Source organism: Alosa alosa, chromosome 23 (assembly GCF_017589495.1).
Source record: "Alosa alosa isolate M-15738 ecotype Scorff River chromosome 23, AALO_Geno_1.1, whole genome shotgun sequence".
Lineage (NCBI taxonomy): Eukaryota > Metazoa > Chordata > Actinopteri > Clupeiformes > Clupeidae > Alosa > Alosa alosa.
In genome coordinates, this window is record NC_063211.1 from 25,080,192 (window position 1) to 25,092,691 (window position 12,500).

A 12,500-nucleotide genomic window follows, 5' to 3' on the forward strand; every position below is an offset into this window, starting at 1 on the left:
TAGCATGCAGCAGCTTGAGATGCTGAGAGTCGAGATTCCTTTTGCAATTCTGGGTAATGAGAAGAGTGTGACCCGCTGCTTCACAAAACACACACACACACACATACTGTAGACGCAAACACACACAAACACACATACACAAACACACACACACACACATTATGTACAGTATTTCCATATTCCATATTGACACTCTTCAAAAACATAGACATGTAATTTAAAAAAGGAAAAGCTGACAAACCTCTACAAAACACACAGACACAGACACACACACACATACACATACACCGAACACTCCAGAATGCCTGTGTGGTGTTAACTCTTGGCAGTATGAAAGGACCAGCTGGCATGTAGGGTAATGACACTGGCAGTGGCATGTGTGTACATGAGGGCGAGACAGAAAATTACATACACAAATGAGCACGCAAACACACACACACACACACACACACACCCACACACAGACACCCACCCACACACACACACATACACAAACAATGAATACACATGGGTATGCATGCAGTGGGACATCCATGGGCTTGCATGCAAAAACAAAAACACAAGCATGTGCACAACCAAACACAAATGTTCATTTTTGCACAGAAACACACACACACACCAACAGTTGATTAAGACCCAGCATCTTGGCAAGCGGGCAGTGCAGCCTGGCGACGCAACCTTGGCCTGGCCTGGTGGGCTGGAGAGGGGCTGGCGGCGCAGCTGGGGTTCTCCCCAACCACCAGCATTTGCCCTTAGAGCTCCAACACACTGGACTGAGCAGGCTTATTCATTTGGGCTAGTCTATACACGAATCCGACGAGCATTCTGTGGAGGCTGCCATCTTGTGGCGACGCCATTACTGAGCTGTTACTGGTATGTAAACAAACCTCCGTAATAACGCACCCTCATGCTGCTTTCCAGTAGTCTCGTAAATCATCGTACACCCACCTGTACAACATGTACGAAAGAGTGGCTTTAGGAACGCCTTTCTCTCGAGCCACGAGGGGCATTAGCAGGAGGCTAGTCATTGTTATTGTTTTGTGCTACATGTAGCCTCTAGCTAAACAGCTTGAAAAGAAGTTGTTACATTGTATTGCAGGCACAGCAAGACCGTGCAATGTATGAATTGGTGACCGGATTGAAGCAGCAATGTAATCTAGTGTGTAAGAGCATTACATCAACATTAACATGACCAACACAGTACATATGCAAAAAAATACGTCATCTCATCTCAACTATGGGCGCAGCCATGTTTGTTGTAAGGTTGTACGTCCACCTCGGGGTACCCTCAAGTACTCCGAGGTAAAGTGGGTGTGCCTGCCCAAAATGCCGCAAGAAAGCTGGGTAATTTACACTTTCCACTCGGGCGGCGGATTTACGAGACAACCCGAAAGCACCATCAATGACAGCTACAGTCAGGCAGTATGGCTTGTTGGGTTGATGATGTTAGACAGTGGCCTCTGGTCACAGATGAAGGTACAAGCGATCTTACAGATTATTTATGAAAATAGCTTAGAGTAGAGAATGAGGATATAAAGATTAAAGATAATTGGGACTAGGTTGATATTATATCTACTTCACTACTGTAGCTCTAACGTCAGCAATAACTATGCTAGCTAGGCTAGCCAATGAGGAAACTATAAAAATATCTGTCCATTTGGCAACAATAAATAAATGAATGGATATCAAATAAACAAATTCATGTTTTTCATTTGTGACCATTGTTTATCTAATTTTCACATTTCAAAAGGAAAGGGTAAGGTACAGCTAACTGCTATCTGTGCAAACCGTATGGTAACGTTAGGCTACCAGACAGGGGCAGTCGACCCGGGGTATTTATCTCACATTTTTCTTTAGTTCCAACTGGTCATTTTATTGCTGCTATTGGAACAATTGAAAACGGAACATGTTTTTCCACTCGACATTATAAAAGAAGTAGTGAGACAGTCGTAAATCGCGGGCTGTTATCCCAGTGGACGCAACGAATCCAATAGGAGGCACTGGCGCAATGCTACCCAGCAACAGCTCAGTAATGGCGCAATGCTACCCAGCAACAGCTCAGTAATGGCGCAATGCTACCCAGCAACAGCTCAGTAATGGCGCCCGCTTACTTCCGGTAGTTTCGCCGGATTCGTGTATACTTTGTGGGGTCCCCAGGCGGGTGGTGGGGTCCACTAGGGTCCGAGTGACGTAAAATTCCCTTATCAGGGGATGTGCACATGAGTCCGCGTGGACGGCAGTGTAGTGTATCCTCCATGCCACTAAACCACAAGGACACCAACAGCAAGTGAAGGGACTCAAAGCAACGAAGACAATGACCGCTACGCATCCGTGATGCCCACAGCTGTTCACACAACACTATTTCATTATGCTTATTTGGATTAATCTGAAGAAAGGATGTTGTTCTGTCCCTATCCAGATACTTGGGCTTGGTGATCATGTTGGTATTGTGACAGTCACTCTACAGCAGCGGTTCTCAAACTTTTTCTGGCATTCAAGCCCCACCTGACCCAATCAATCCAACAAAATGGTAACGTTAACGTTATTTTTTTTTTTTCATAATTTGGTACTATGTTACATAGTACCGTCTCGGTCCACTGGTTCACATGCTATTTTAATTCACATGCCGTCTGTTTATGATTCCTATGTTTGTGTGTGGAAAGGCATTATAAAAGATAGGAACAAAAAAACTAATTTGCTCCTGCTCATCGCGCCACACCTGCCATGTCTCTATTCCCCACTAGTGGGGCCCAGCCCACACTTTGAGAACCACTGCTCTACAGGCAGAAATACTGGCAATCATCAGACCACTGAAGGAAGCATCCTCACCCTGATGTTTGTCACACACTCACACACTCTCACATACACTAATTTACATGCATAGACACATTCACATTCTCTTGATGCCACACAGAATTCAGTCATGAAAAATGTAATCCTAAGACTCCACAGATGTCTCACCTCTGCAGGAGTATGCAAATAAAACACCATGCACGCATACACACACACACACAGACACACACACACACACACACACACACACAAACACACACACACACACACACACACACACACAGAATTCACAGCACTGTAGGCAGAGCCACGTTACCAGTGGAAGTGAGAGTGTCTATTTACACACACACACACACACACACACACACACACACACACAGCAAGTGAAGCCTCTTAATACTGAAAACAGCCCTCTTCTGAAAAGTCAATTAACACCATATTATCGGTTTACAGTCTAACCCTCATGAACAAACATGTGTACCCTCACAAACACACAATCACACACACCAACTAATGTCTCTAAACCATGTCTATTTTATGCATCCATTTATGCCACATATTTGGTGTCCACCATTTCACGCGCACACACACACACACACACACACACACACACACACACACACACACACACACACACACACACACACACACATACACACACTCACCAACAGCTTCATACACCAAGCTGTAAGGATGCTGAACTCTCTCCCTCCTCTCCCCCCTCCACCCTCAGCTACATAACATCCTGGACATTGGACCCACAATGGCCGCCTGCACTACTCCACTTGCACACTTGTACACTTTACAACTTGTTGTTGTTGTCCTGAAAACACAACACTTCTGCTGCTCTTACATAACTTGCACCACTATGCCACTTTCTTTCTTACTTAGGTCAAACAGAACTACCCAAGCCTTTTATTGGCCTGACTTTGCACTAGTATTTTATTGACTGTCTATGCACAATTTCAACCAAATTTTGCTGCTCTTATTTTTTTTCATTATTATATGTGCCCTTTTTATTTACTTTATTTGTTTTGCTTGAATTTTTGTTGACTTTAAATGGTAAAATATGTCTTGTCTTCAATTGAGAAATCTCTTTGTATGTCTGGAACATGTGAAGAAATCGACAATAAAGCTGACTTTGACTTTGACTTTGACTTTGACACACACACACACACACACACACACTTAGCATGAGGTGAAGCAGGACAGATTTTAGTGACAGTAGCACCCAGTCCAGCTGATCCATGAAGCTGTCACACAGCATGGAACAGAGCAGTGATTTGAGAGGAAGCAATGCATCGATTTCAACTGTGGGAGACGCAGCGGATGTGTTCCTCTATCTAATTTACGTACACAGCACCCTAACCCTGTGCAGTAGAATTCAAGATTTATTTTATTGTCATTCTATCGTGCACTTGCATACAGTCAAGAATGTAATATATCATTCATCTTGGACCAACAGTGTGTGTAAGTAATTTAAAAATTAGCTTGAATAGCTAAATCTGGTGCATTTACATGTCTTATGCTAATGAGCATGTTCATTAATGTACACTGTCCCTTTTAAATGAATAAACAAACAAAAAAACTAAATAGGAACAGGAAAACAATAAAATAATATTCCATCTGTGTACATATAGTAAGTATTCAAATAAAATCAATCCAGTACACATACACTACACAAATATACAACACTCCTCCTGATTAGGTCATAAACTGTAGCATATGGAATAGCACTAGTGCACCTTGCACAATTGGTGTGTGTATGTAGGTGAGGATGGGCAAGAGTGTTGTTAATCCTCCTCACAGCCTGGGGTATGAAGCTGTTAAAAATTCTAAGAAACTGTGTCCATGCAATGATATGTGTATGGATGTGACTGTGAGTTTGTGAATGTGAGCACCACGTGGGTTCTGTTATTGGCTGGGTCTGTTCTGGGTGGCTCTAAGAGCAGTCATCTGATCAGTTCACTCAGTTCAGCTCCACAGCAGAGGAAATGGAATCACATCCCAACAGCAATCCAACCATTCGGCTGTGTACACACACCACCATCCACTCAAAAGGATCTAGCAGTCACCACACCACTAAAACAGTAATGACTGCAGCTCTAAGACCATTTTTTTCCTGAAAGTGTGCAATTTGTTCACCAGATGGTTTGGGTAAGACATTAGGCCCGAGAGAGAGGGAAAGAAAGAGAGGGAGAGAGAGAAAGAAAGAGAGAGAGAAGAGAGAGAGAGAGAGAGAGAGGGGTGGTATATGTGAGTACTCTTACCTTAAATGACCCTCAGGTCTCACAGACCTGGGCAGGCCCTCATCTGTATCAGACAATCAGTCCTCCACGTGTGTATGAGCTTCTGGGAGTGTGTGAGTGTGTGGAGTTCAGTATTCACTGTCGTCAGAGAACCTCACACTCCTGGACTGAACCTCAACACAGAGTATCTTCTATACACACCTGAGGAGAGAGAAACAGAAACGTTTATAGGTTTCATCACACACATGCACACACACTCGCACACACACACACACACACACACAGTATTCATATTGCTGAAGACTCCCATCAAAATACAGACTTAAGTGTCACATGGACTCAAGTAGTGAGCTGGGTCTCAGCCTACATGAAACAGTAAATGTCCACACAACATAGTCAGTCTATTCAGGAGTTTGAACAGGTCCTACGATGAAGACATTACTCAACTTCCCGCCACTATATAGTGTGCTTCCCATATTAAAAATATCCTAAAGCTGTAGTGAAATACAGCCACATGATATGTCTCTATCTTTCTCTTCCTCTCTCCCATACACACACACACAACAGTACAGAAGTCAGAGGAACATTAGTACATCACCACTGCACTGACAGCACTCCACTGACTAGATGAGAACATCAACTCACCCATACTCCATCTACTTCAGCACGTCTATAAAGTCCTGACAATAGCACACCCATATGCTCTATGCCTACTCTTTATACTTTAGCACATCCATATTCTTTATATATTTTTCATATTTTTTACCTCAGCATACCCATACTGTCTCCACTTCAGCACACCCTTACAGTGCTTCAGACCACCCTTACTCAACTTCAGCATATCCATACTCTCTCTACCTAAGACCTGTCACAGCAACTCACCAAAGCCGATGGCCCGAGGCAGCAGCATGCACACTGAGTGAGAGAGTAGTCGCTTATATCAGGTACACTCAGGTAACCTTGCAGAACATTATCACTGTTCAAACCACAGGACAGGTGTTTGCATGATGACAGGAAACAAAAAGGCCTATTGTGGGACATGCATGCCCACAATGTTTCTGTTTACTTATCATACACAAAGTAGGCATACGTTTTTTCCATAGGGTGTGGTTTAAAGGAACAAGGGTAGTTGTCTAGAGTAGACTGTAGGCCTACCTGTTTACCAAGAGCATATAAGAACCTATTATCCTTTATATACTGTTTTACACACTGCTTATGTGGGATTCAAGTTGGTGTTGTAGGCTACAATAACTATAACAGAAAAGGTTGGCCTACTTGCCTCCATCCATACACTTCCTGTAGAGAAGGAACTTGTAGAAACACAGACAACATCAGCTTAGAGCAATTAAGTTACCATTACACCTTAACAGCGCACTGTGCTGGAAGTAAAGTAGGCTAGACTAGACGTTATTCAATTAAGTCGGAAATGTGTTAATACACTAATAGGACTGTAGGTAGAACAACACCACTCCTAAAACCACGGTGAAAAATATGGCGTGGTGGTGTTGCGTTTGTGTTTACATTCACTGGTGCGGTCGGTATAGGGACGGAAGGAAAGGATTGTTCTCTTCACAGCCTAAACAAAGGCATTCTTACCCTGTTCCCTTTCGATGGAGGCAAAGGCATATTCCCAAGAAGTAGGGCCTACCAAACAAAATAATCAGTCTATTTCCTTAGAAAGGCTATCAACATAGGCTAAAGTTAATCCTCGAAGTTTCATTCCCAAACAGAAACTCTTTTCCGTGTTTCTTTGTGAACAAAAATGAACAGAAAGCAGTTATAACATTTCTCAGGATAGGCAGTTAATTTACTACAGTCCCTTCCAGTTTTCTGCAGCTTGAACAGCATGTGCAAGGCTAGTTACTGTAGGCTACCTGTATTTGACTTTTAACCATTCTGATAAAGCTTCTCTGGAAAACCCCTGCTAGGCTACTGTGTACAGATGGACACAGTTGTGTGAGGGCACAGTTTTGAGGTGAGATGCATCAAGAATCCAAAGTTCTGCAGAGGCCTACACTATTTCCATAAGGGAAGCTCCTGAATTGTAAGTACTATTTTTAATGTTTTCAAAAGATGACCATGAACAAGTGCAGTTTTCATCAGAATACCAATGGTTATGTGAAGTCAATCAGTAGAATTAGCCCTTTTCCATTTAACCCATATTGAAGTTCTTTTAGATGGCAAACAATAGCAAAACATAGGATCCTTGAAGGAATCTTGCATGTGTGTGTGTGTGTGTGTGTAAGGGGGTATTGCATTCTCTCACTCTCTCTCTCTCTCTCTCACACACACACACACACACACACAGAGACACAGACACAATGGTCTGTTCCTACTCTTGGTCTATGTCATTCACACACATACACACACACACATTTTTACACACTCACACACATACACACCACAGGCAGGAGGGAATTGACAGGAGTTTTCCCCCAGAGCTGACAGACACCATTCTCTCCTGCTGCTAAAAAAATCAACATGATGTTTTTATATTTCCCCTCATGATGATGCATGCTGTGCTGGTGGTGATGTTTTTCTTAGTCTCAGTGTTTACCTGACTACTGTGGCGTCACATAGTGTGTTAATGTGATTGTGTTTGTGTGTGGGTGCTTCTGTGTGTGTGGGTGCTTCTGTGTGTGTGTGTGTGTGTGTGTGGTGTGTGTGTGTGTGTCTGTGTGTGTGTGTGTGTGTGTTTCTGTTTGTTTGTGCCTATTTGTTGTGTGATCATGTGTGTTAGTAAGTCTGCCAGTATGTTTGTGTTTTTCCAAGTTTGAGAGTATGTGTGGGTGAAAGTGTGTGTGCTGTCTTTGTGTGAGTGTGTGTGTGTGTGTGTGTGTGTGTGTGTGTGTGTGTCTGTGTGTGTGTGTCTGATATTTCTGGGGGTGACAGAGCAAAAAGCACCCCAGGATGCCAGGCTGTGTGTTGCTGGCGTGTCGCACCCCAGTGTGAGGTGACATCTGGTAGCATGAAAGGGCAAAACAAAAGCTCTGCACTCCACAATAAGGCGCCGCACTCCAGATGCCTCCGCTGAATCGCCCCACAAAAGGGGACCTCTGCTCCTCTGAACTGTCCGGTCATGACACCCAGATTCAAAGAATCAGCACCAATATATTTGTCTTTGGACGCAATTTAAGGCTGTTTAGTAAGCACAGCCTTCTATAACGCCTTTAAGCACATTGTTACCTCCGCCAAGGTTATGTTTTCACCCGTGTTCATTTGTTTGTGTGTAAGTTGGTTGGTTTATTTGCCAAAAGGATCATGCAAAAACTTCTGATTTTCATGATTTCTTGGTAGATAGTGTAGCGTGGCAAGGAGAGAGTCCATTACATTTAGGATCGGATCGGATTCACGGATCACCTGCATTAGCATAGTTTTGCTTTCACTGATGTTGGAAGATACAGGGACTAGTTTCGCTATCAATCAAACCACGATATACAGAATGGCATTAGAGGGTACTGTTAGGCCTTCGCAGAGGTATGCACTATATTGAATACCATTATAATTCTCTCTCTCTCTCTCTCTCTCTCTCTCTCTCTCTCTGTCTTTCACCATAATGGGGTCAGATATCAATCCAGTCAGCTCCAGTTGAGTGAAATGAACTGATTGAAAGGGCATCAATTAGCCCATCATTCACAAGTACCCTGATGCCAAATACCAAGCAGACAGCCCTAATTCATTCAATAACAGATTATCAAGTCACAGCGAGACAGAGGTAGTGGTGGTGGTGGTGGTGGGGGGGAGGCATTCAAATCTGATGTCATTTTTGTTGTTTTAATTAAATCATGCATTCACTTAATGCGATTATATAAATAGTGATGGCAGCTGGCAATTGAGCAAAGGAAAAAAAGAACCAGATCTGAATTGAGTCCTGGATGTTTGAGACCATTTCTACTGTGTTTGTGGGATCTGAGTTGAGTGGTTTTGGGTTGGGGGCTCTGGGCTGCTAGTCTTGGCCGGTGCTCAACAGCGGCGTCTGGCCCGGAAGGCTCTGGCTGGTGCCTCATCCGGTTCTGACAGACCTCGAGATCTCTGGCCATGAGACAAACATGTCTGCTATGAGCTCTTCAGCAGATGAGACGCGAGGTGGCAAAAAGAGAGTGAAACAAGAGTACTGTAGGAGAAGGGGGAGAAGAAGTGCTGAGGAAGAAGGAGTGGAGAGGGGTGTTGAGCATGGGTGATGACTAGTGGTGTGAATTACACTGATGTAGTCTGGGTGATGGGTGTGGTGAAACTTCTACAGGTGCGTGTGTGCGTGTGTGTGTGTGTGAGAGAGAGAGAGAGAGTCTTAATTTGTACTATTTGTCTAGAGATCTCAATGCAAATCATCCGATATGGCTGCCGTTTAACTGTTTTACAGTTGTACCATACACCAAGGGAGGGAAGGATTACTTGCGCAGACCCAATTGGTCCCTGTGTGTTGACAACCAGACAACAGGTAAGAGTGCAGTTGGTTGTACTGGTACCAGTTGTACTCTTAGCCAGTCTTCACCAAGCACTTACACACATGTATTACGATAGATAGATAGATAGATAGATAGATAGATAGATAGATACTTTATTGATCCCCAGGGGAAATTCAAGTATTAACCTGCCACAAGCTACTCATAAACTAGTAATGTGCAGTATAATGTGTCACAATCTCATCCAGTCAGCCACTCACGCTCTCTATTTCCCTCAATTCTTCTCTCTCCTCCTCACCCTCCATTTCTCTCCCTTTCCACCTCCATGGTTATAAAGGTTTTGAATAGAAATGAAGATTATTCTCTACTCTTCCTCTAGGAGGTCATTCAGAGATCTGTGTGTGTTTGTGTTGGTGTGCAAGTGTGCGTGTGTGTGTGTTTGTGGAGGTGGGGGTGCATGTGGATTGTGAAGAATAATTAGAAAATCAATCCTTCTTTCCAAGCTCTCTCAGCAGAGCAGAGTGCTATTGACCTGATGTGTGTCTTACCTCCCACTCACACACTCTCTGCAAATAAGCAGAGACAAACACTCTGTGATACACACACACACACACACACACACACACACACACACACACACACACACACTAAGTATACATACAGAGAGGAAATATCAGCAGAATCTGGCAGGAGAGAAACACTGCTAAGGGTTTAAATCACTCACTGCTGGATTCAGAGTTGGATTCTGCTTCAACACATAAAATACAGAGCCAACAGATTGCATCTGCTCTCTCTCTCTCTCTCTCTCTCTCTCTTTCGCGCTGTTCTTTTCCCTTATGACATGTATGATGTTTAGTTATGTCATGTCCTTTGCTGCATTGCCTGTTTTGACAGAGACTGAAGGTGATGAGAGTTCCTTATGCTCTACATCAGTAAACAGAAACTACAGGGAGCTGACGTGTGTGTGTGTGTGTGTGTGTGTGTGTGTGTGTGTGTGTGTGTGTGTGTGTGTGTGTGTGTGTGTGTGTGTGTGTGTGTGTGCATGTGTGTATATGACAGAGACAATGTCCATATATAACTATAATTTGTGTGTGTGTGTGTGTGTGTGTAGTAGTGGAGGCTGTGGTTTCACTCTGGCTGTGTGTTGGGAGTTCTGGCAGTGCTGGAGCTGTTGAGCTCTTTTCCCCGAAATACCAGAGAGCACAACTAAAAAAACACACACACACACACACACACACATATATACACACGCAGACACACACACACACACATACACACACATATACACACACACTCTGTGGGAGGGGAGAGGGCATCTGCCGGCTGATCTTGCCTGTCATTCACACAGATGAGCTGTTCCTACTCATGACCTGCCTGTCAGTCAAACTCTCGGTTAGCGTGTGACTGGATTACTTCCTGTAAGTAGCTACACACCACACACTTTAATTCTTTATTTAAATCCACAAATCATATTACAATAGACATGATTCAAATATTTCAAGAGATAAGATAGGGCTTTGTCACTCAATGATATTCAGGGGTACAAAAAACATCTCCTGCGCCATACTGCAAGGCTGCCTATTCACCTTATTCAGCCCCGCCCATTTTTTTAAATTCCACGTTGTCTTTAAACTTCCGGTCGGCTAGCTACGTCTAGTTAGCTTCATTGGGATAACACGGCAGAAGAGGATAGAGAGGCTAACTTACAGAACAGCCGCTCCAAAGTCAGTTTTTTCCTAACTTGAGATAGGAAAGCTGTATAACAGAAATGTCTTAAGTCACCAAAATCCTAAATAAACGTTCCTAACTTTAGGATGACCCAGAATATATGATGCCAGTCATCTCGATACAGCTCTGCTATCTCAATGTATCGCAATGGATGTACTGCTCAATCGGAAGTTCGGAGACAATGTGGGCAAAGCTAGCGCCCCCATGTTTGCGCGCGGAATAAGGTGAATAACTGCAGATATGGAGCAAAACTTTGCTAGCTGTTTTATTTTTCTGCTGGAGAGCCCTGCCAGCCTTAACCCACTAGAAACAAGTTTGTGGACATGCCCCAAGCTGCCAAAGATCAACACCACTAGCTTGCACTGATAGCCTAGGTCACATAGTTTTGTCCATATGGGTTGGTACTTCATGATTTTGTCATTAAAAGCCATGTCCATGTAGAGATCGTACACACATCCTATTTCAAGTATAAGTACTTCCCTTCTTTCTCGGTCTAAATACACAACATCAGGGGTGTTAGGGATGTTACAAAACACATCAGTGGAGCTGTTAAACCATTCTGGCATAATACGTGAATGTTTGTACATGGTCACATTATCTGGAAGTACATCCTTAACAGTGTTAGCAATAAGGTTAACAATCCGGTCGTGGCGTGCAGTATAAAGTCCTTTGTACATAGTACAGCCATTGACAATATGGGCAACTGATTCGAGGTGATGGTCAGAGTCTGAGTGCATTATACAGTGTGGATGGTGGATTGCAGGGTACCATAATGCAAGGTTGTATTTGGTGGGTAGCACCTGCAGTCTGGCTTTGACAGTGAAACAGAGGATGTCCTCCCCAACAGCGGCATTTGTGAACATGGAGTGTGAAACAGAGTGGTCGGCAAAGTGTAGGCATGCCAACTTTCCCTGCATTCTGAGTCCAGTCCAGTGTTGTTTGGTGTCTGTTTGTTTTATGTTAAGAAGGAATCTCCTTGCTGTTGTATTCTGTAGCTGTGTGTCTGTGTGCGCATGCCTGGCCGACCGACATCACCGCGCGTGAGTTTCGCAGCCCTGTGCCAAACTATGGCAATATAAAATCTTAAACATTGCGCAAGTTGTAACTGCCATCGTTAATGCAGCAGAGAAAGATATGCTTTGGACACTAGTACTAAACTGAGACTCAGAGCTTGAGCTTTGGACACTAGTACTAAACTGAGACTCTAGTACTAAACACACACACACACACACACACACACACACACACACACACACACACACAGATAGAGAGTCTGTGCATAAATGCACCCATGTCAACCCTGAATCTGAAATCCTGGTATACAGTT

The 12,500-nt window shown here is 43.6% G+C and overlaps 1 protein-coding gene across 2 annotated transcripts in view; it reads right to left on the reverse strand.

Annotated features, from left to right (window-relative positions):
* Nucleotides 1-12,500, reverse strand: part of LOC125288303 (B-cell CLL/lymphoma 9 protein-like) — a 54,871-nt gene that overhangs the window by 19,814 nt on the left and 22,557 nt on the right. For both annotated transcript variants that reach the window (XM_048234541.1, XM_048234543.1), the window contains exon 2: nucleotides 5,064-5,243. The gene's annotated coding sequence lies outside the window, so the exon portion shown is untranslated. The remainder of the gene's footprint in view (nucleotides 1-5,063; nucleotides 5,244-12,500) is intronic.